This window comes from Macaca nemestrina, chromosome 12 (genome assembly GCF_043159975.1).
Source record: "Macaca nemestrina isolate mMacNem1 chromosome 12, mMacNem.hap1, whole genome shotgun sequence".
Classification (NCBI taxonomy): Eukaryota; Metazoa; Chordata; class Mammalia; order Primates; family Cercopithecidae; genus Macaca; species Macaca nemestrina.
This window is the reverse complement of record NC_092136.1, coordinates 33002323-33025784: the sequence shown is the minus strand read 5'-3', so window position 1 is coordinate 33025784 and position 23462 is coordinate 33002323. Positions and strand designations below refer to the sequence as shown.

The window sequence follows — 23462 nt, the reverse complement described above, 5'->3', positions numbered from 1 at the left end:
CTCCTTGGGGGCGCCCTCGCAGCGCGGGTGGGGGCGGGTCCGAGGGAGCGTCCCTCTCGGAGACACCCTCGTCTTCAACCCCACACCCGCTCTCAGCTGGCCGGTGTGGCACAACCCTACCCCCACCTCCCCTTCTTGGCCTTCGCCAGTGTGGGAGCCTCGTCTCACTGGAGAGTCCCTTCAGGTAAGCAGTGAGTCCGGGCAGGGTCGAATGCGGTGGGAGTAGAGATGGGGTTATTAATCTAAGAGAGTGGTTCGGAGGGAGGAGCAGGTAGGTTCCAAGAGGGCGGGAACTTCAGGAAAGCGCAGAGAGAACTCTCTCAGGCTTCAGAAAAGTGTATACTCTTACTTTGCTCCCTTGAGTCTGGCTCTTGCTTCTGGAGCCGTCGGGTAGGGGGTGGCCATGATCTTGGGGTCACCGGGGAGAGAGGTGGCCCTTTGTGGCTTCCAGAGGTCGGTACTGAAGGCGAACGTGCCTCAGTTGGGTGGCCGGGAGTTGCACCAGTTATAACCCGGGCGTGTTTCGATCCGCTGGTAGTTGTTTACTTGGTGAGGTTTGCGCCCGGCGGAGGGCGGTTGCCGTATACCTAAAATCGGAGTCAGCAGCAGTTTCCCTTTCCAGTGAGGAATATCAATTCTTCTACGGTTAAGCCGGGAAAACAGCGGCTAGTTTGGGAGGGAAGAAACCCCTTGGGCAAACGCCCAAAGCCTGCGTATATTCCGGCCGGAGCATCCTGGCGCCCAGTTTGGGGAGGAGGGGTGAAGGGGAAGATCTGGATACGAGGCCCGGCAGGGAGAGGGTAACTCCTGGAGCCACTCCGCCGAGCACTGCCTGCGACCCCGATCGAGGATACCATTCTGGTTGCTCAGTGATTGACCAGGAGGCGGAAGCCAGTTAGGGGGACCAAGAAGTGGAGTAGGGAGAGCCTCCATCGGCCCACGGATGCGAGGTAGTGTTCGAATCTTTGGGAGCTCGAAGAGCTTCGCCAAATCTGACTTCCTTCATCTAGTCTCTGTTTGGCAGCCCCGCGCCCCAGAGCAGGTGTTTGGGGCGGGAAGGGGGGTTGTTTTGGTTTGGTTTTTGGATCTTCTAAAGGAGTCAGGATCTATTGGGAAGGAACCCCTAGGCAAGGAGAAGAACTGGGAGCCCGGAGCGGAGCGTGTTTCAGAGGTGCGTATAAAATCCCAGGGGCGCCAGGAGGCAGCAGCGACGGCGCAGCGTGGGACAGCCAGGCGCGACGGGAGGGAAGCAACCGGTTGCAGTCCGGCCTCCTGTACCTGGCTGGCCCGGGCTGGGGCTCCAAGCTTTCCAGCCAAACATGTGAAGCAAAGTAGTTGTAGTTTGACAGGGTGGCGTTTCAATAAATGACATAGTCATTTTTTACGCTTTGGTTTTTTGCTTGCATTGCGTAAACGTTCTCGCTATTAAATTCTGGCTGCGGACCCGAAGTGTGTGCGGGTCCAGGACTTAGTCGAAGGGCGCACTTCTTGGGGATGCGCATCTCGTAGGCGCAGGAGACCCTGAGGGTAAAGGTACGGAACTTGAGCCCTCCGCTTGCCCCCCAGGCCACCTTTGCTGCTTGACTTTGCTTCGTCTCCACTGAGAAGTTTTTAAAATCATTATTGAGAAAAGAAAGATTCTCCAAGACACTGCCCCTTACGCTGTCTGCCCAGTCTTCTCCCACACGCTCTATCCCTAAACCTTTCGCGGGGCTCAGGCGTTTGGTTTGTTGAGTGGAGACACGACTCGCGAGACAAAATTTAGGACCCCCCAGATCCCTGTATCTCCCTTCCTTCTCTCCGCCTATTATTTCTACTTGTAAGTCGTTTTTCTTAACTAGGACTCAAGCACTGAGGGATGAGGAGCCCTTTATGAAAAGCCAGGGGCTTTCATTTCCAAAGGAAAAGATAGAGATTGTTTCTTCTTTTACCATCCTTGGCCCTTTTAGCGGGGGGAGAGGAGGTTATCTGAAGGGAGGGAGGCAGGCTTGAATGTGAGTCTTTGTGAAACCCAGGTAGGGCAAAGACACGTAAATCTCTGCCAACATTTTTTAAAAATAAGTTTTTGCCCCGGATTAAGGGGTGTAGGGGTGGGTAGGAGGAAAGGGGAGCCAAGCAAATGTAGGACTCCTCTCTCCTCTGCCATTTATTTTCTCAGAATCCTTGTCGGGGGGAGGGGAAGAGCACCGGTGCGAACCCCGGGGTGCCCCCTCGCCCGACTTCGACTTCTTTGACTTAAGAGGTGGGAGGAGTTCCTTGCAGCCTGCGGGGCCGAGAAGTAAGTGCTAAACTCAGGAGCCGCAGTCGGAGGACCCTAGGGACCCGACAGGAAGTCTCCGTTCGACCCCCACGGATCCACATGCCCGGAAACCTAGGCGACCCTAAGCCAGCGCTGGGGAACTGACGTACTCCTGCAGTCTCAGGGCGCTCCATGACTATCTCTCCTCTTCTTTCTTGGGGATAACGTTCTCTGCGGGAGACCTGAGGTTACCCAAGGGGAACTCGCCCTCTACACTGGCCTTGGCGCCCTGAGATAAGCACCAGGACTCACAGCCTAGCTCGAAGGCAGGTAGCACCTTCACCCGCCGCGGAAGATAGGTGCTCTCCTGCACCTCCTTTAGCTCACGAGGCCCGCCCTACGCGAGGTCCCAGGGAAAAGCAGGCTGTGGAAAACTGGGCGCTCCCTTCTTTCACCCACCTTCTTACCCCTGTCAGCTCCGAGATCTGTGGCAGAGGTTCCTGGTCTGAACCACCGATTGGTAAAGAAAGCTGCAGATTAAACTCCTCGTTTTACAGAGAAGGAAACTGAGGCCCAGACAGACGAAAGAGAGGCAAGCTATGGAGCGCAGCGGTAAAAAGCAAGGGATTGGTGGCCCCAGAATGGAACCTCAGCTCTGCCAGGTAACCAACAGCTGTGTGACCCTAGACGAGTTCCGCAGTCTCTCTGAGCCTCAGTTTCCTTACTGGTCAAACGGGATAATGGGATACTAGCGCCCACCTCATAGAGTTGTTCTGAGGATTAGATAGGAGAATAGTGTTGACCTTGGACTCAATCAGCTTTACAGTTTTTGTTACTACTACTGTTTAAGGACAGGAAACAAGTTAGTGGCAAAGCCGAGCTGAAACCCAGGTCTCTCAACATCCGGTTGGAGGTTTTACCCACCACCCTTCTGCCTCTTTAGAGCTTAGTAGGAAGCAGAGGCAAGGAGAGCCCCTGGAAAACCGTGTGGCGTTGATACACTGGCAAAGCGCAGGCATCTCCGCCTCGAAGGTGCATAATTATTGCCATATGAAAAAATCGAGGCTGGATGGGAGCAGGGCAGTGAGGATCTCTCAATCCCTACTTTCACCCCGGAGTTGTTCACTACATCTGACCGAGCGCGGAGCTGGGCTGCTATACAGCCGCAACCCCAGGGACCAGTGCGCACGCCCGGGCCGCCCTCCGGGAGACACCCTGCGGCCGTGGACAACTGAATAAACACCCCAAAGCACTGCGATCGGTCAAGGGCGGTGACAGCCACCCTGCGCGCGGGGCCCGCCGGCTGTAATAAAGAGTGGCTCGACCTCGCTGCCGCCTGTCGCGGGAGAGGAACAGGCGTTCGACTAGCACCTCTCTCCCGGACCCGCGCCCGGAGCCCCACGCGCAAGACAGCCCTACAGCTAGCTGCTGCTCCCCTCCCCGCCGACTCCAACTCCTCGGAATCTGCCCACTCGGGGCTGCGGGGCAAGTGTTTAGGATGGTTCCCAGCCCCGCACTGGCGGTAAAAATTTCAACATCATTTCTTTAATTTAAAAAAAAAAAAATAATAAGGCAAGGGAGGAGCTTTTCTGATAACTACTCCCAGCTTCTTCTGATCATTTCAAAATGAACTCAATTTTTTTTTTAACCAGTCCCTACTTACGGTTCTAACTCTCCTCTCTGACCCTGTCTGGGGGCCAGGAACCATTAGGTACTGCCGAGTGCGGTGCAAAATTTCCCCCTTTCCCCCAGTTCGCAGTGCCTGGAGCCACGGGGTTACCCGTCTGTTCTGATGCCACCGCGAGATGGTCCCCGAGCTCCCCGAGAGTCCTCAATGAAAGGATTCCGCGGCGCTGCCTCTATTATTATACCGTAAATCTTTTTAAATTCTGGAACTAATTATATAGAGGATATGTCTCAATTTGTTCTGCATTAATGCCACAGTGGGGATGGAGGCCAGGCCGTGGCCAGAGCAGATATGTAGGCCCATGAAATTGATGAACTGAGAGTTGCTTCCAGTCCTGAGCGCACCATCTGGAATTCCAGTCTGAGGTTACAATTAGAACTCCTGACCCCAGATTCAACTTTGCAAACAACAGGAAAAAAAATGGGGAAAAGAAAAACCATGAGAGAGGGGAAAAAAAATTATTCTGCACCTGTAAAAAAAAAAAAAAAAAAATCACACAATCTTAAAATCTTTCCATCTTAGACAATTCTTTCCAAGTATTTCTTTTGTGTTTTTTAACCTGTAAAAGATAACGGGATATGTTTTATAGACTGGATTTTATCTCATCCCCTTTCCCTCTCCCAACTGCCCTCAGTTTAATAGTTGTCAGTTTTACCTCAGTGTTGAATTTAATTATATAGGAACAAAATATTCCTCAGTAAATTAGCTTGCTAAATATTCTGTCACATTTACTTCCCCTTTGAGAAATGGCTTAATTACAGAAATCTACCTGCGTCTAGGAACTTTTTTTAACCCTTTTTTTGACTGCCATTCCAGCTTAACTGTAAGCAGAGATTTTATTTGTGCAGTAATTTTATTTGTGTTCTAAATAAGTTTGGCCAATTTCTTATTTCTTTAGTAACACCCTGCTTTATTTTCCTCTCACTTTGACCCCCTGAAGAAAACGAAGGACCAGGCAGTGCTGGAGAATCTGTTAAATTTATTAGCATAAATGCTTAGACAAAACGAGATATAAATCATTCAGATGTATTAAGCCATAAAGTATCCCAATGAAGTCAGTCCCTTGCCAGGGTCCTGGTGTATAAATGTTCATATAAAACAAGGTATCAGTATTATCTTTCAAACTGAATATATGTTGTAAAAGTATCCAAGGTTGAGTTAGGAATATGGGGGGAGGGTGCAGCAGGACAGGAAGGGGATATTCTTTAGAGCAGTCTATAACATAGTGGTGGCTCAGAAAGTAAGGTGGAAAGGAAAAATCTCAACCGTTTGCATTTGGAGTCTTCTTAGATAATATGTTTTTAAAGAAAAGTATGCAGGATATATTTGAGAGCAAAGGAATAAGAGGAAACAAAAAAAAAGATGACTAGAGGGAGAAAGGCATTGCTTTCTGTAGAATGCATTTCCCCCAGAGGTCAGTTTAGCTTCACAAAAATCCACCCGGAGGAGGCACTGACTCTTCATTCAGATTAACGGATTCCCAGTAGTGAAGAGCTACCTGGGCCTCCCTCTGGGAACTGGGATATGCAGCCGCTGGTCAGCAGAAGGATGTGTATTCATTAGTGGTGGAAGAAGAGGAAAGCGCCCGGGAGTGAGAAAGGGGAATGGACAGAATTCCTGGCAGAGGCTTACCAAGACAAAAATCAGACACAATGTTTAAGCAGCAATTGCTTGTGAAGTTCCTAACCGTGGCTCTCCGTAAATCTTGGCAAATCGGGGCATTCTTTGCCTTTTGGAAATGATTGTTTTCAAGCCTTTTTAAAAAAAAGTCAAGTTGTCCACCAGAAAAATGGAATAGCTCACCTTCCCCATCCTTTTTATAAAGCATCCTTTCGGTGCCATTCATTCATTCACTCACCATGCAACAAAGATTGTCTTGCACTGTAGCAGCAAGTAGGAGCACAAGGTATTGACAGGTTCACCCTGTTCTCACAGTTTTTTTTCCAGTAGGTATGACAGATACATTACAAGGAAACAAATGAAATATTTTCATATTGTAGTAATTGCTATAAAAGAACAAGGAGATCTGTAAGACTAGAGAATGACTAAAGGTGAGATGGGAATGAGGAGCAACAGACAGCCCTCACTTCCTTTTGCCTTCTGCCCACACTCACATTTCAGTGTGTTTAGGAAGTATTCCACCTTACTGTCCAGATGCAGGAAGGGTTTGAAGGATTTGGAATGGTTGGTCTGGATAAATCTCTGCCTACAAGACTGGGCTTTAGGGAATCAGCAGGGCAGCTGTTTAAATAGCTGGCTTAAAATCACCACTAGTTGAGTGACTCTGAAAGCTATTTAACCTGTGAGAAACTTCGTTTTCTGCTCTTCAAGATAAAAAATAATGGCAAGTTATGAGGACTAGATAAGGTAAGGCATGTAAATTTCTTAGCCTTTAGGAAGCACTCAATGCATGTTGGCTATTATCTATATAGACATAAATTCTATGCTTCTAATTAATTGGTAAGTTATAGGCTTAGTATTGATATTGGTGTGAATTCAGAAAAGGTAGTAATCTTCGTTCTTGTTGGATCAGGGAGAAGGGCAGGAAGAGAAACCTTTCTGTATCTGACCTTAAACGAGGTTGTTGCCATCTAGAAGGAAATTTAAATCATTTTGCGCTACATCAGGACCCTAAAACAGGAAATATGTGGCTTTTGCCTGAAAATCAAGCTTAGGTTTCTTCTTTTAGTACAGAAGTCTATAGGTTAACAGTCTGAAAATCTTAGAATTGCATTGAAAATCTTAGAACTGCATTGTTCCTTAGAGCCACATTTCAGGTTTGCAGCTTTGTCCAGGATAAATAATTCTGGGGTAGGTATAAAAACACCTGAACTCAAGTCCTATCTTTGCCAGTTACGGTGATCTTAGGGAAATAGCTTCAGCTCTCAATTTTTCAGTAGCTTTATCTGTAAAACGGAGATGATATAAAACGAAATAAAGCATCCATAGGTGATTTGAAAACTATGAAGTGCCGGACAGTGCAGAAGACCATCACAGCATTGTTACATGTGAATGTGTGGAAAGGAGTATGTCTATTCAGAACACTGGGGCACATTGCTTGCTCTCACGGTTCCTCATTTTTAAGTGAGTATACTATCTTTCATGCACGGCTGTTGTGATAAGTAAGTGAGATCATATATATAAACTTTCAAAACAATACATAGCATAGAATGTGTGCTATCTAAGTGTCACTGCTACGGTTATTGTTACTGTTCTCTGGCCATCTTGTTGGGCCAAGGGTTGAACCTTATAATTTTCACATAGAGAGCTTCTTACTGTAGAAGTTTACAATAGTATAGAGAGCAGGGCTTTGGGATCAGATGACTGGAATTTAAAGCCTCCTCTGCTACTTATTTTCTGTATGGCTTTGGGCGACTTCCTTATTTTCTCTGAGCTTTAATTTTCAAAACTGTAAAACAGGGCTAATGATACCACCACCGCACAGGGTTGTTTTGAGAACAAATTAAAACACAATATGTAAATTGCTTTCATAGTGCCTGGCGTATAGTAAGAAATCAATAACTGGTAGTTATTAAACCTCCAATTTTTCTAATCAGAAAATATTAGCTATGACTTAAAACAGGTGAGCCTGCAAGAGCTTGAATTACAGCATGATTCTGAACAAACACAGAAAGTAATTTCTATCTTCTTTTAAACTCACCTATACCACACTGAAATCTCACTCTTTCACATATGAAAGACTTTGCAACCAAGGCACTGACAATGATTTCCTTTTGACTATGAGCCTTTAGGTTAAAATTTTGAATCTCATTTATTTTTAATGGGTTTCTTTACAAAATACCCAGTGTATGTCAAGGACATTGGTAATCCCATGTTTTTCAAAATAAGCAGGAAATTGGTTTCAGCCAATGGGGAGAAAAAGTAGTTTGATCCTCTTCCTCGAGTTACCACATAGCATTTATTAATAGCACTGTAAACGGTCTGGAACACAGTATCAGCTTGCTGTTCAAAATATGACAAAAGTTTATGAGAAGTTGCTTAAGAAAAACAAGATCTAGTCATTAGAAATCTGACACTGGTCAATAGTACATTTATTCCAAGTCTCCATAAATCACAAACAAATGAAACTTCTATTGTGATCACTGTTCCAGATCTAAAAGAAGCGCCCCCCGCTTACCTCGGAAAAATTAAATACATTTTAGAAAGCCCAATATTTTTTTCTCTACCAATAGAGGTTAATTACAAAATTTCCCAAGAAATGATAAATATTAAACTCTAATCAACAGATGTGACACAAGATAAATAAGAAGCACATAAGTTAGCTTTCATTCTCTATGTAGGGCACATGTTTATCTTTAATTATCCCCAACCTGGGAATGGCACAAATGTTATCTCTTTTATTTATTATTTGTATCTAGAGTGACACCACATTTTGATTTTGCCCAGGACAGTCTCAGCTTAAGCTGTTGTCCCAGCTTAATTATTAATTTCTCTCCATTTACTCTCAAAGTATTCTACTTTTGATGGTAAATAAGGACTTCACTTGCTTAAAATTTTGTTTTATTAAAAAAATGACAGATTTAAGAAAGCCATTGGAACAAGGGTAAAAGATGGGCTAAGTGGGGCTAATGAGAAGAAAAAAGATTGAATTAATATTAGAATCAAAGGATGCAGATAGTTACTATAATTGAGCATAATACAATTCTGAACTTCCTGACAGCCAAGTAAGAAAGGGGAAAATAGCACTGGTTATGTATCTTTCATGATGCAATAAAGGGAAGTAACCTAGTTTTTCAGAAGAGATGAACTTTTTCTAGTACTAAACTCAAAGAGGAACTTGCCATACTAACCTTTCTATAAGAGTTATCAGACAATGGTTAGTGACTTCAGCAACAATGTTTCAAAAGATGCAGCGACATTCTCTGGTAGTTTATTTCAACCCAATGTTCACAGCATTAAAATTATGGTTCTGTAAACTCTTAAGAGGAGAGAGGCAATATGTAGTCACTTTTTGTAGTTTTCTGGGAGATCTGACCTGATTCAAATTAACCTGATTTGTTAATTTTTAGAGTGTACCTATTGGGGTGTGTATGTGTGTGTATATATATATGTATATATATATATATATGTAGAGAGAGAGAGAGAGAGAGAGAGAGAGAGACAGAATCTTGCTCTGTCACCCAGGTTGGAGTGCAGTGGCCCGATCTGGGCTCACTACAACCTCCGCCACCCGGTTCAAGAGATTCTCTTGCCTCAGCCTCCCAAGTAGCTGGGATTACAGGCACCCACCACCCCACCCGGCTAATTTTTGTATTTTTAATAGAGACGGAGTTTCATCATGTTGGTCAGGTTGGTCTTGAACTCCTGACCTCAGGTGATCCACCTGCTTCGGCCTCCCACAGTGCTGGGATTACAGCCGTGAGCCACCACGCCCAATCCGGTAATTTTTTAAAAGCATCTTTTATTCATTAATCATCAGTTAACTTGAACCCGAATCCAAACGCTGCGAAGGACCTGACCATTGTTCTCCAGAATCTGCGAACGATTTGGTGAGAGCTCTTGGGCAGTGGTTGTTCCCAACTGAGATGATTTGCTCCCCAGCAGACATCTGGCAATGTCCAGAGATATTTTTTGTCACAACTTGCAGTAAGATAGGATCACTAGATGCACAGTCCTGGCATCTAGTGAGTAGAGGACAGGGATGCTGTTAAATATTATGTAATGCACAGGACAGACCCCCCAGAACAAAGAATTATCCAGCCTAAAATGTCAATAGTGCTGAGACTGAGAAACTGTGCCCTAGGGTACTGTTAGAAGAACGGATGGAAGGCCAGGTGCGGTGGCTCACGCCTGTAATCCCAGCACTTTGGGAGGCCGAGGGGGGCGGATCACAAGGTCAGGAGATAGAGACCATCCTGATTAACACAGTGAAACCCCATCTCTACTAAAAAATATAAAAAATTAGCTGAGCGTGGTGTTGGGCGCCTGTACTCCCAGCTACTCGGGAGGCTGAGGCAGGAGAATGGCATGAACCCAGCAGGCGAAGCTTGCAGTGAGCCGAGATCACGCCACTGCACTCCAGCCTGGGTGACAGAGCGAGACTCTATCTCTAAATAAATAAATAAATAGAAGAAGGGATGGAGACATCGTTTTTAGCTGGAGTCAAAAGAAAAAAACCTCATGGGGAAGGGGAGTTGGGCTAGATTCCTCCATCCCACCCAGTGGAGCTGGAGGGTGTCCCTCCCCAAGCTCAACAAATGTCAGGAAAAAAAAAAAAATACAAGAATAGGCAAGTCATGTGGAAATGCAGTCCACAAAGGGAATTGTGGACAAGCTCATTTAACTAGAAAGGAGGAAGAATCTATGTAGAGCAGTAAGAAAGAAAGCCAGATAGCACAGGCAAATTTAGGGCAAAGAGTTTCTGTTCTGATGTTATGCTCCAAGATCCCTAAATATTGCCGGTATTTTTTAAAACCACACAAATCAAGGGCAGCATAAACTTTTATGTTCCCAGAGATCATCTTTGGAATACTGGCTTATAGTGTATATGAGGATATGCACGTATTTTGCTTCCTCTCCTCCACATCATTTTTTACCACTTACATAATAGGGATTCCTTGGAACTCAGTTTTATATCACATTAAATTTAAAAATGGGTGCCTACTTAAAAATACAACCTACCAAGGCACAGAAAATTCTGAACCACTGCTGTAACGAATACATCATAGGAATCTCCATTAAGAAATATTATTCTGACCTAGTTCTCTGGGTTATGCTGCAGATTGTCCTTCTCTTGACTCATGGAATGCTTTGTGAGAAAGAACTACAAAGCCGGGTCCCTCGATATTAGCCATCTCACCCTTCAAAGTTCAGCCAGGAGTGGGACAAAACCCTCGTCACCATGTTGACATGTTTACTTCTGGCCTAGGAAAATACTGCTGTTGCCCAATTTGGCTTCCCAGTCCATTCACTTGCCTGGAGACATATATTTTATGCTTTCCTTTGATGATTTACAAATAAATTAGCTTGATTCACTAAGGTCTGCCAGCATATATGCGTTACTGGAGAAATCTGAGATGTTGAAAAAGTATTGTAATTTATTGTATCCCGGTACTTTCTTAAGAAAATTTCTTAAGAACCAAATAAATATCATCAGCTAGTTTATATACCTGACATATTTATTGCAGTATTCCCGCTGAGCACTTCCCATTGTCATGTGTTCTCACACATTGTTTTCACAAATTGTGTTTTGAAAGAAGTCAAGGGAAATTCAGGCCAGAGAAACAAGATGTTATCTTTTGGAAAGGATGAGCCCACTCTAATGGAAGAGGATAATCCATTCAGAGGTTTGTGAAGCCAATAACCCCCAGTGGGTGTGATAAATCCACAGTGTCTGAATCCAGAATTTTGCACTGGGACCTTGAAGTTGCATGAACAATTTACTCATGTTCCAAACAAACACAGTGTATCATTATTATTATTGGATAAACATGAACATCTGTTAGGTCAAGTTTGCCCTATTTCCTTAAAGGCAACTGGAGTCCCTGAACACAGTTCTCATATGTCTATCACAAATGGATCTGAGATGGGTGTATGATGCCAAAGCAGCTCCTTGACCATCTCTGTGTTTGGAAACCAGATTTTAAAAAGAAAAAAAGTCACCTGTTCATCTGAGGTGGGTAACAGGCCTAGAGAGGGCCATAGAGACTGCAGTTCCCTTCTGAATCCCATCAACAGAGCTCTTGTCAAAAGATGAGAATATTTGAATCAGCCAGCCTTGTTCGTTTTTAAAGCAATGTTGTACATATTTTAAGTAATTATTTGGGGCAAGAGGAATCTAAGTGTCACCATTCTGTTGTCCTAACTCAGCCTGGCACCTTCCCAGCTGTCACTCAGTGGGCACAGGATGCATAGGACGATTTCTCACCAGGCTGAATCAGCAGGTTGCAGCAGGTTACAACTGCAAGGGACTTTACAAAGCTTCTAATCCTACCTCTCATTTTTCAGATAAGATATTATTGATACGATCTGCCCAAGATCATGCACTTAGTTAGTGGCAGAGCTTTGCCCAAGGCCAGGAAATAAAATCTATCCTTCTGGAACAGCATTCATTGGTTTCCACTTACCGAGTACCTTTTACAGGCCCAGTAACTAAACCAGGATGCACAAACCTGGCTCTCAACTTGCTTACAGTCTGGCCGTGCTTCAGGATTGGGTCATCATTGAGGCAGGATGTGCAAGTTCTTGTAAGAAGTATCCTTATGGCCAGGTGTGGTGGCTCACACCTGTAATCCTAGCACTTTGGGAGGCCAAGGTGGGCAGATCACGAGGTCAGGAGTTCAAGACCAGCCTGGCCAACATGGTGAAACTCGTCTCTACTAAAAATATAGACATTAGCTGGGCATGGTGGCAGGCACCTGTAATCCCAGCGACTCGGGAGGCTGAGTCAGGAGGATTGCTTGAAACCAGAAGGCGGAGGTTGCAGTGAGTGGAGATCAGGCCAGAGCAACTCCAGCCTGAGCAACAAGAGTGAAACTGTCTCAAAAAAAAAAAAAAAAAAAAGAAGTATCCTTGTAACAACCCTCACTTTTACTAGATCCAAGAATTCTCTCCAGTTGCTCCCTGTGTTATTCAGGGAGACTGAAGTCCATTTCATTAAGTTTCACAGAGAAGGCCCCTGGTGAGTATGTAAATAATTCGCTTATCACTATATTGTGAAAATTAGGAAAGCATCCTCCTACGTCACGGAGGAAGACCTGACGTATAAAGATACCTCAAGTACTGACAGCATCTTTTTGCCTGAATTAAGTCAATGATGCCTCATACAGGTTTAGCAACAAGGATACCCGAAGGGGGAGCTCTTCTGGTTTGGAACTGTATTGAAGGGACTGGTTGATCAAACCCCAAAGCACATGTGTTTTAGAGCTGCATTTAGTAGCACAGTCAAAGGAAGATAACCAGAGGGCCACACGGAAATTGCTAATCTTCTTTACCCTGTATTATTTGCCTATTTGATGCTGATGAAATCCTGACAGCATTGGGGTTGGGGGGGGGGTGTGGTGCGAGGGGGAGTGAATATTACGCAATGTGCAAACATGCAGACATTTACCAAAGATCAAGTTCCAAGATGTAAAAATCAAACAAAACTCTCTCCTAACAAACAAACAAAAAACTCCTAATTTGACTCCCAAAAGACCTGAAAAGCATTTCAAACGTGTCCAGTAAGGCATTAAAAATAATTAACCCAGAGAGGAATAACTCCCTTGGTTGTTTTGATGTATTTTTGTCTACAAACAAATTTTCTAAACCTCTGCCTTGGCTTCCTTTAAAAGGTCTTTAGAACAAAAGTACTTTGGGTGACCCCAGGATTACTGAGCAACAGTAACCAAGGATGTGGATGAGGCTGAAAAAGATAAAAACAGATGATGCACTTTTTGATGTCAACTCTAAAATATTATATAATTAAAACAGAATAAAATGCAGAAGTTTAGAAACAAAGAAATAATCCTATGGAGAAAATTAGCAAGCTCATTTAAGAGAACGTTAAGATTTTTTTTAAAGCATCCTATAAAATCACTCTTATGCTGCCCAGATGGCTCTGGGGGGTGACTTCTTTATGTAATTAAAGTTCGCTGTCCTCCTCTTTTCCTCCTCCTTCCCTCCTCCTTCCCTCCTCCTTCCCTCCTCCTCCTCCTTTTGTTCCATAATAGTAGTTATTATTATTAGCCATCACTAATTGAGTGTCTAGGCTCTCTCGTACATTCCCTCCACTTCTCACAGCAACCATTTCAATTAGAGGTTGTTTGCGGTTTCCTAGATGAGGAAATGGAGGCTGGGAGGTTTGGGTTTCCCACAGTTAGCCATGTAGAATGTGGGGTAGCCAGAGAAGCAGTCTTCAGTTTCGAGGACCCAGCATCAGAATTCCAGAAGGAAGTGAGGTGGAGATAAGGAAACGGGAAACCTCTTTGGCATCAGCACTTGGGATAGCTTATGCTCAGAGTCAAATCTACTGTGCGGTCCAATTATGCCAATGTCCACAGCCCCAAGTACAATTAAATTGCATTGCCACAGAATCTGTTTTCACCGTACAATGTCAACTAAAGTCCGATCCACCTGCTTCTTGTTTGTATCAAATTCTAGCATACCTTCTTCATACAGTAGCTGTGCTGTGTGCCTGAAATTATTATTTTTTTGTTAAATACAGTGAACAGTAGTGCCAGTGCACTGTGGGGGAGTTGCAAAAAGAATTTGCTATTTCCGGGAATCTCAAGGTGATGTTGTTTTTCTTCAGTATCATTCCTCTCTCTCCCTCTCTCTGGACTTGAATTTTCATCTGCCAGGGTTTAGTAGAGCGGGGGGGGAATGCGTGAGCACACCAATATTGTATCTCAATAAAGCAAGAGCCAGCTCTACTGAAATGTCCACTTGGATTTTTAACATGGTAGCTCTCAGAAGATCTCAGAGCTAGGCTATTTCTGATGGTCACAGGGAGAAGAAAATGCAGAGGTTTCCGCATTTTTAGAACCCAGAGGCTCATAAGTAGCACTGAGTTAAGGGAGCCAGACTGTGTGCTGCTGAAGTCTTCATCCTTTCTCTCTGTGCTCTTAACATGAATCCTGTCTCTGCTCTTCTCTTTCACAGTGACCTCTCATTTACTGAGCTGGGCCTTCTCACTCTCACCTCTCCCTTCCACACCTTCCATCACACAAGCAGTCCTGAAGGACTGAGCTAATGGAATATTGCAAAGAAAAAAGGAAAATGGCTTCACAGGGCAAACTGGCACCTTCCACATTTGTTAAAAGACAGAACTCCATCAAGGTTGATTTTCTGGGCTTCTCGTGTAGTTAGATAGAGGAGTTAGATACCCCAGGCAGGGATTCAGATGCTCAAAACTGAAACAGTTCTGGCTGTTTGAGAACATCAGGAAGAGAGCCAGAGATACTCAGTCAGGTATTTGGGATCACATCTCTTCTAAGAAATGTGCCTTGATTCCAGTTACTCCTTTATCTTTGGCAACGAGCACCAGGGTCATGAACTAAGTACTGTGGGTGGAACTTGGAGCCAGGGCCAGAGGATGCCCCACCCTGCCTGTCAGAGTTTAACCCAAAAAAGCAACAGCAGTGTTCCTCACCCAGGATACCCTTCGAGGGTTAGAGGCAGGTAGCTTGCCACTTGGTCCAGCTTTCTTCTGCACCCCTTCAGGATACATAAATGAAACTTTGGGGCTTCCTTCGGGCCATTTGGCCTGTTTGTGCTGCAGGCAGCCATTGGCAGGCTAGCAATGGCAGGAGGTTACTAATGATAAAGAGTAACTACCTTTTATAGATGCTTCTTAAATGACTGGCACCACGTTACAGGTTTTCTTAGATTATCTCATTTGGGGCCGGGCGCGGTGGCTCACGCCTGTAATCCCAGCACTTTGGGAGGCCAAGGCGGGCGGATCACAAGGTCAGGAGATCGAGACCACGGTGAAACCCCGTCTCTACTAAAAATACAAAAAATTAGCCGGGCGCGGTTGTGGGCGCCTGTAGTCCCAGCTACTCGGGAGGCTGAGGCAGGAGAATGGCGTGAACCCGGGAGGCGGAGCTTGCAGTGAGCCGAGATCGCGCCACTGCACTCCAGCTTGGGCGACAGAGCGAGACTCCGTCTCAAAAAAAAAAAAAAAAAAAAAAAAAAGATTATCTCATTTGATCCTCACAAAAATCCTGGGTGAAAAGTCATTTTAAAATTTTCATTTTATAAATGAGACATGGAGAGCTGGTCATTTGTCCAAAGTCCCACAGCTAGAATATGGCAGAGCTGGCTGGCCGCGGTGGCTCACGCCTGTAATTCCAGCACTTTGGGAGGCCGAGGCGGGCGAATCATAAGGTCAGGAGATCGAAACAATCCTCGCCAACATGGTAAAACCCTGTCTCTACTAAAAATACAAAAACTAGCTGGGTGGGGTGGTGCGTGCCTGTGGTCCCAGCTACTTGGGAGGCTGAGGCATGAGAATCGCTTGAACCCAGGAGGCCGAGGTTGCAATGAGCCAAGATCATGCCACTGCACTCCAGCCTGGCGACAGAGGGACATTGTCTCAAAAAAAAAAAAGAAAAGAAAAGAAAATGGCAGAGTTCAGATTGAAGTGATTCTAAAGCCTTTGATGCTAATTGCTATAGCGTCTTAGAGGAATGAGTAAAACCATTCCCTGTCATCCGGGTACCAGTGTTAGTCAAGCTTCTGTGGAAACGCATTCACGTGGGGCAATCGAGGAACACTAAATGAACGGTCTGGTTTTTTGTTTGTTTGGTTGGTTGGTTAATTTTTTGAGAAAGAGTCTCATTATGTTGCCCAGGCTAGAGTGTAGTGGTGCAAACTCCGCCTCCCAGATTCAAGTGATTCTCCTGCCTCAGCCTCTCAAGTGGCTGTGACTACAGGTGTACACCACCATGCCCAGCTAATTTTTATAATTTTATATTTTCAGTAGAGAGAAGGTTTCGCCATGGTGGCCAGGCTGTAATGAAGGGTCTATTTTAAAAGGTGTAGGCAGGGTTAAGGGAAACGAGTGAGGGGTAGTGAAGTCCCCTGGCTCCAGACACTATAGGGAGTACGTTACCATCCCTGTGGCTGAGAAAGGAGGGAAGAGGAGGGAGTGGTTCTGGAACCCAGACAGAGGAATTGAAGTTGCTGGAGAGAGTGAAGAAGCCTACTGTATAAAAAGGCCGAACTTCTGAAAGGAACATGGTTAACTTGAGCTGACTTAGCAGGGAAGGAGCCAAGGAACACAGAGCCTGACCTCATTCTTCTTTCTCCCTCCAGGCTCTGCCACTATTTCCCATTGGCCAAACCCTACTGGAAGTGGAAGGCTAAGAAGTCCACTGGTGCAATCCATACAGGTCAGTCCCGGGGCCCAGCGTGGGATGAAAAAAGGCGGGGATGCACTTGAGGGAGCTTTGTGTATCTGAAAATAACTTTATTCTAACCTTTTCTTGACTGATATTTAGCTGTTTATATGATTATACATTGAACATATTTTTTTTCTCAGACTTTGCAGACATTGCTCTTTGCTGTTAACTTCTAGCATTGCTTTTGAGAAATCCAAATCCATTATGAGTCTTGAACCAATATGTGCAACTAACGTTTTCTCTCTAGAAGTTGATAGGCTATTATCTTTATGAGTTCACTAAACTGCCCAATTCAGTTCCCAATAATCCTTGTTTAAAAAAAAAAAAAGAATCAATCTATTTAGTAAATGATCCCAACAAATTTTAGAATGGTAATTTACAAGGACAGAAAAAGGTATTACTTATTGATATTTGAAAAAATCACTTTTCCCTTTAAGCAGCATTTAGAACACAACCTAATGTAGGTCTTGAATTGTAAATTCTGTGGTAAAAGGCATTCTTTGGGCAAATAATGTTAACAATGGGGAGAAAACAATTCATGATTGCGGGAGCATCCAGAATTATTTTCTCCTCAGCATCTAAAATGTCTTAGTTATCCTGTCTTCACATGAAATTGCTATTGGGGTTCCTGAACACAGGCCCAGGTCAGTACTAAACAACGTGTGTCTCTAGAGCAACAGACCCTTCAAAACGCAGACCTACCGGACATTTCTCTTAGAAAAATAGTGTATTGTTTTTGTACTGAGCTTACTATTTTATGTAAATATATTTTAGCTGGGAAGAGAATGTGCCCTGTTATGGGAACCCACCATTCAGTATGTCGTGGCCCCAACACAGAACAATTGGTGACGGAAATTCTTTTGTGAGTTGTAGGCTCCTGATGGAGCCTGAGTTATTTGGCAGGAGATGATTTCCACGGTTTGTGAACACTGAAGATGAGACTGGCTTGGGGGAGACTGGCTAAACTGCACAGCCAGTAAGACCTGCTTCCATCAACCCACAGCAGTTCTGACTTTTTATTTTATTATCTTTTCTAACAATAGAAAAGAAACTACCACAGGGAAGAGAGAAAACGATGGCGTTTTGACAAATGGAACAAAGATGGAGTGTGACTGACAATTCAGGTCAGAAGGAAAATTAAGGCACAGGAAGACTGATGTTGGTCGGCCTCCTTGCCAAGAAGCAGAAATTCAGGGGGAGGCGTCCAGCCACATGCGAACTGGCTCAACACTGGCCATTTTGTTTGAGCAATTTTGTTGGATGTTTTCTACAAAAGAGCACTTTTTCTCGGACTTCAAACATCCTTATATGCAGGATCAACACCACACACTGCCATCATCCCCTGGAGTAGTATCCTTGAGACCTGAGGAAGGGAGAACTGGAGGGAAGTTGTGGGACTCCACTGAGAAATATGGTCCTTTGTCTCCTTGGAGATCTTTGAGGATGGTTCAGATAAAGTCGCTGCCAGTGGAAGCAGCTAGGCTCAGAAACCTCTAGTTGCCCTTTCTAGACTTGTAATCCTCTGAAAAATGGAAATTAGGAAGCGTTCATTTATGACCTTGAAAAAAATCGTTTACAAAAGTATATTATATCAGTAAAACGAGCTGGAAAGAGGGTTTATGTGAAAGTTCATGGGAGAAACACAGCTATTAGCACGCATGCCATTCCCCACCTTGACCTCAGCAGGAATGTGTAAATTGTAACATATGGAATGTAAGCCCTGTCGAGATGTTTCATAAATCTGCCTGGCAATGAGCATCACAATAGCCTGCATGAGAACAGGCCCCAGAAACGGAGAGACAGTGAGTATTGTGCCTGACAAGGTCTAATTTTAATAAGTCCAGATTCTGACAATCGAAACTTCCCACACAATGTTCTTTAATAATATTATTTCCTGACAAAGGGGCACTTTTTCATGGGACTCAGCCCAGGTAATCCATCCGTCCATCCATCCATTCATCCATCCATTCCACATATATCTACTGAAAGCCTACAATATTGCAGGTGGCATGCTAGGCACTGCAGATACAGTGGAGGACAGAAGGGATGGTGTGTTGCCCCTATAGGGTTCACTATATGTAGGAAAACAGATATGAAACAAATAATAGAGTTTGAGACCAGCCTGGCCAACAGCATGAAACCCTGTCTCTACCAAAAATACAAAAATTAGCTGGGCGTGGTGGCGGGCGCCTGTAATCCCAGCTACTCAGGAGGCTGAGGCAGGAGAGGCGGAGGTTGCAGTGAGCCAAGATTGTGCCATTGCACTCCAGCCTGGGCGACAAGAACTAAACTCCATCTTCCAAAAAATAATGATAATAATTTTATAATTACAATTTTGATCAATGCTGTAAAGGAGAATAATAGCTTCTACTGATAGTAGCACTCTGCCAAACTTTCTACATGCATGATCCTAGTTAATCCTTATAACAATTCTCTGCAATAGGTACTACCATTAGCCCCATTTTAGACATGAATAGAGACATGGAGGTTTACATGGATCTCCCAAGGTCACACAGCTCTGGAGTGGTGGAGTTGGATAAAAGTCAGTCTGAGTCCCCACCCCAAGTTCCTGATACCATGCTATTTTTTTTTTTAAATAACCTAGGTGAGGAAGTGGTTGCTGATTTAGATTTGAAGCTTAAAGAAAACATGTTTCAGGATGAGATTTTAGGCCAAGCCTCAAGGATAAGTAGGAATTAACTGGGCAAAAGAAAGTAGCAGAAGTATTCCAGAATTAGGGAATTGCATGTCCAAAGGTCCTGAGGCAGGAAGGTGGTTGGCCGTGGGTGTTCATGAGGAGGCCAGTGTGACAGGATTGGGTGGTATGTGGGGCAAGGCTGGAGAGGCAGAAAAGAGTCCGAGTAGGTGGGGCCTTGTAAATCATGTTAAGATATCTTGAACTAAATCCTGACCAGAGTGGGAGCTCCTGGAAGACCTGACTATCTGGGGCTGAGTGGTGTGGCTCCAGGCAGAACTACTGCTGCAGCCAGGAAAGGAGACTCCCCACGGGAGACTAGCCTGTTCCTGGGCTCACTTCTCACCCCTCCTTCCCAGCATCTTCCGTAGAAGTGAGTGGATTCTATATACTTCTCCTTTAACAGACTTCTGCCCCCTGGGCCAGTTAAAAGACAATGATGTCAAGAAAAGACTGGCAAATGCAGAAGTTCATTCAGCACTGAGATCTACTTAATATTAATCTCAGTGGCTGGGCGTGGTGGCTCACACCTGTAATCCCAACACTTTGGGAGGCCGAGGCGGGTGGATCACCTGAGGTCAGGAGTTTGAGACCAGCCTAGCTAACATGGTGAAACCCCGTCTCTACTAAAAATATAAAAATCAGATGGGTGCTTGTAATCCCAGCTACTTGGGAGGCTGAGGCAGGAGAATCGCTTGAACTCGGGAGGCAGAAGTTGCAGTGAGCCGAAGTCATGCCACTGTACTGCAGCCTGGGTGACAAAGGGAGACTGTGTCTCAAAAAACACTGCATATATTAATCTCAGTTACCACCATTAATTTTGGCATGGCCCAAACTATGGAATCCCCATTAAAATTTAAAAAAAGATCCTCTCCAACTTTCCATGTTAAAAGTGGCAGTTTTGGCCGGGCGCGGTGGCTCACGCCTGTAATCCCAGCACTTTGGGAGGCCGAGGCGGGCGGATCACAAGGTCAGGAGATCGAGACCACGGTGAAACCCCGTCTCTACTAAAAATACAAAAAATTAGCCGGGCGCGGTTGTGGGCGCCTGTAGTCCCAGCTACTCGGGAGGCTGAGGCAGGAGAATGGCGTGAACCCGGGAGGCGGAGCTTGCAGTGAGCCTAGATCGCGCCACTGCACTCCAGCCTGGGCGACAGAGCGAGACTCCGTCTCAAAAAAAAAAAAAAAAAAAGTGGCAGTTTTTTCTTACATTCCTAAGACAGATAACCTATTACTACGTGTATTTGTTTTATCAGTTCTTTCATTTATCCATTCATCAAAGATGTGCACATCTACTATGGCAGACATGAACCATACCAAAGTAAACATGACTGGGGTCCCTGTGCTCTCAGGGCTAGACAGAGCCTGGTTCCAGGGGAGCACTCGCACCACACGATGCCATTAGCCCCTGGGGTAGGCAGAATAATGCTCCCTGCCAAGAGATCCATGCCATAATCCCGGGAACCCGCAAATACATTAGCTTACATGATGAAAGGACTTTGCAGATAGGAATATGGCATGGGCTTTGAGAGGGGGAGATTATCCTGGATTACTTGAGTGAGCCCAATGCGATTGCAAGAGTTCTTTTATTTATTTTTTGTTTTTTGAGATGGGTCTCACTCAAAAAGATGGGTGATGGGTGATGATGGCTGAAATGGAAAGAGGTGGATAGACTTGAGAAATACTGCAGAAGTAAAAATCAACAAGGCCTGTTGATGAATTGCATCTAGGGGTTGAGGATGTACCAAGGATGACATAGTCAGAAGCCTTATAATGATGTGTTAATACAGTGTAAAATAAACCCTTAGTTTGAACTTCCCTCCCCTCTTCTACCATCTTTTCCTATTGTGATATCTCTCTTCTTTCTTTCCAGAATAAAGAAACATCAGAAATATAAAAACCAGGACCAAAAGGAGGCCCAGGTACAGGAGCATAAAACATCTGGCAACATGTAGCAAAAACAGGAGACTTTTTTCTTCTAACTGAATTTTGGCCTCTTGGTGCCAGTATGTGAAAAAGGCCTTGTAGGCCAGACGCAGTGGCTCACGCCTATAATCCTAGCACTTTGGGAGGCTGAGGCGGGCAGATCATAAGGTCAGGAGTTCCAGACCAGCCTAGTCAACATGGTGAAACCCCGTCTCTACTAAAAATACAAAAGTTAGTGGTGGTGCATGCCTGTAATGCCAGCTACTTGGGAGGCTGAGGCAGGAGAATTGCTTGAACCCTGGAGGTGGAGGTTGCAGAGAGCCAAGATCGTGCCACTGCACTCCAGCCTGGGTGATAGGGTAAGACTCCGTCTGAAAAAAGAAAAAGGCCTTGTAATTGGCCAGAATGAGGGGAAGTAAGACAAGAGAGGAAGAAATATAAATATAACTAAAATGTTTGAATTGATTGTTTTTTTGTTTTATTTTGAGACGGAGTCTTGCTCTGTCGCCCAGGCTGGAGTGCAGTGGCGCGATCTAGGCTCACTGCAAGCTCCGCCTCCCGGATTCACGCCATTCTCCTGCTTCAGCCTCCCGAGTAGCTGGGACTACAGGCGCCCGCCACCACGCCCAGCTAATTTTTTTGTTTTTGTATTTTTAGTAGAGACGGGGTTTCGCCATGTTAGCCAGGATGGTCTTGATCTCCTGACCTCATGATCCACCCACCTCAGCCTCCCAAAATGCTGGGATTACAGGTGTGAGTCATCGCACCCGGCCAATTTTTAAAAAAATAAATAAATGTGTAATATAACCAGATGGCTTGTTTTGATTTTTTTTTAAATACCTGTAATGAGATTGGACTGGGGTGCAGGAAGCAGACCAAGAATAGAGGACCCAGGCTCGTTATGGCTCTGCAGGAAATAGCATGGGTCCAGGGACTCATGGGGAAAAGGAAAACATCTGCAGATGGAGTCAAGAGAGATGGTTTGTAACCACCAATGAGCATTTGACGAGGAAAGCTCCATAACCTCCCTACTCAGCCTACCCTGCAAGGATTCTATGAGAGGCACCTGTATTCACGGACTCTGTGAAGCTCTAGGGAATCCTCAGGAGAAGCCTATCTTACTGGCACGTGAGAATCCTCCAGGATCTCACCAGCCCCACCAGCTTGAGAGTGGCCCCAGAAGGACCTTCTGCCTCTGTCCTCCCAAAGTGACTCCTATTAAAGGCAAAATGTTTCCGAGTCAGCCCACCTTAAATGGCTGACTAGTAAAATCTATTTCTGCATGCAACAGAATACATTTTTCTTCCCCTCCCTTCTGCCTGGGTCTGTAACTTCATTGTGCTCAGCAGAAGGAAGGTAGGAAAGGCACACTTTGAAAGTGTAGCGAGCATTTGAGCAGACTGAATTCAATTTTGGATACAAATGTCAAGGAAAGGTTCCCTTGGCTCCGAGCTCCTTACTCACTGAGGCGCAGTGTGATGCTCCATTGAAAGACCTGCTGATCTGGCCAGTGCAGGGCTGATGATGATAAAGCGGGAGCGAGGGGCGGACTGCTGGGCAGGAGGAGGAATGACCTTCCAGAGGATGTCTTGGAAAGATTGCCAGGCTCCCCTGCACACACTGGACAGAGGGCAAGAACCTGGAGATCTGCTTCAGTCCCAGCTGTGCCATGAACGTGCTATGCATATAGCCCCTTCCCTCAGCTAAAGCTTGATTTTCCTGGTCCATAAAATGAAAGAACTGTAATAGATGATCTCCAAGGCTTTTTCTTTCCAATATTTTATGATTCTGGCATTTACAGCATCTGCAGGTGCCGGGGAGGAATGCCAGCAGAGTGTATGAGAAAAATTGGCACAACTACTGGGAGGGTAATTTGATATTAGCTTTCAATTATTTTATTATTTTGTTTAACTTTTGTGGGGGGACAGCATCTTGCCCTGCCATTCAGGCTGGTGTGCAGTGGTGTGATCATGGTTCACTGCAGCTTCTACCTCTGAGGCTCAAGTGATCCTCCCACCTCAGCCTCCTGAGTAGCTGGCACTACAAGCATGTGCCACCAGGCCTGGCTAAT

The 23462-nt window shown here is 45.0% G+C and overlaps 1 long non-coding RNA gene across 8 annotated transcripts; it reads left to right on the top strand.

Moving 5' to 3' along the window:
• Positions 1–21: 21 nt before the first annotated feature.
• LOC105471508 (uncharacterized) lies at positions 22–23255 on the top strand. Of its 8 annotated transcripts, none has more exons than XR_011610706.1 (6): positions 22–184; positions 16686–16762; positions 17815–18121; positions 19687–19839; positions 21339–21387; positions 22052–23255. It is a non-coding gene; the product is annotated as an uncharacterized lncRNA (long non-coding RNA). The 8 variants fall into 8 exon arrangements; XR_011610705.1 differs by having other exon boundaries at positions 22049–23255; XR_011610704.1 differs by lacking the exon at positions 22052–23255 and having other exon boundaries at positions 21339–22042.
• Positions 23256–23462: the final 207 nt, after the last annotated feature.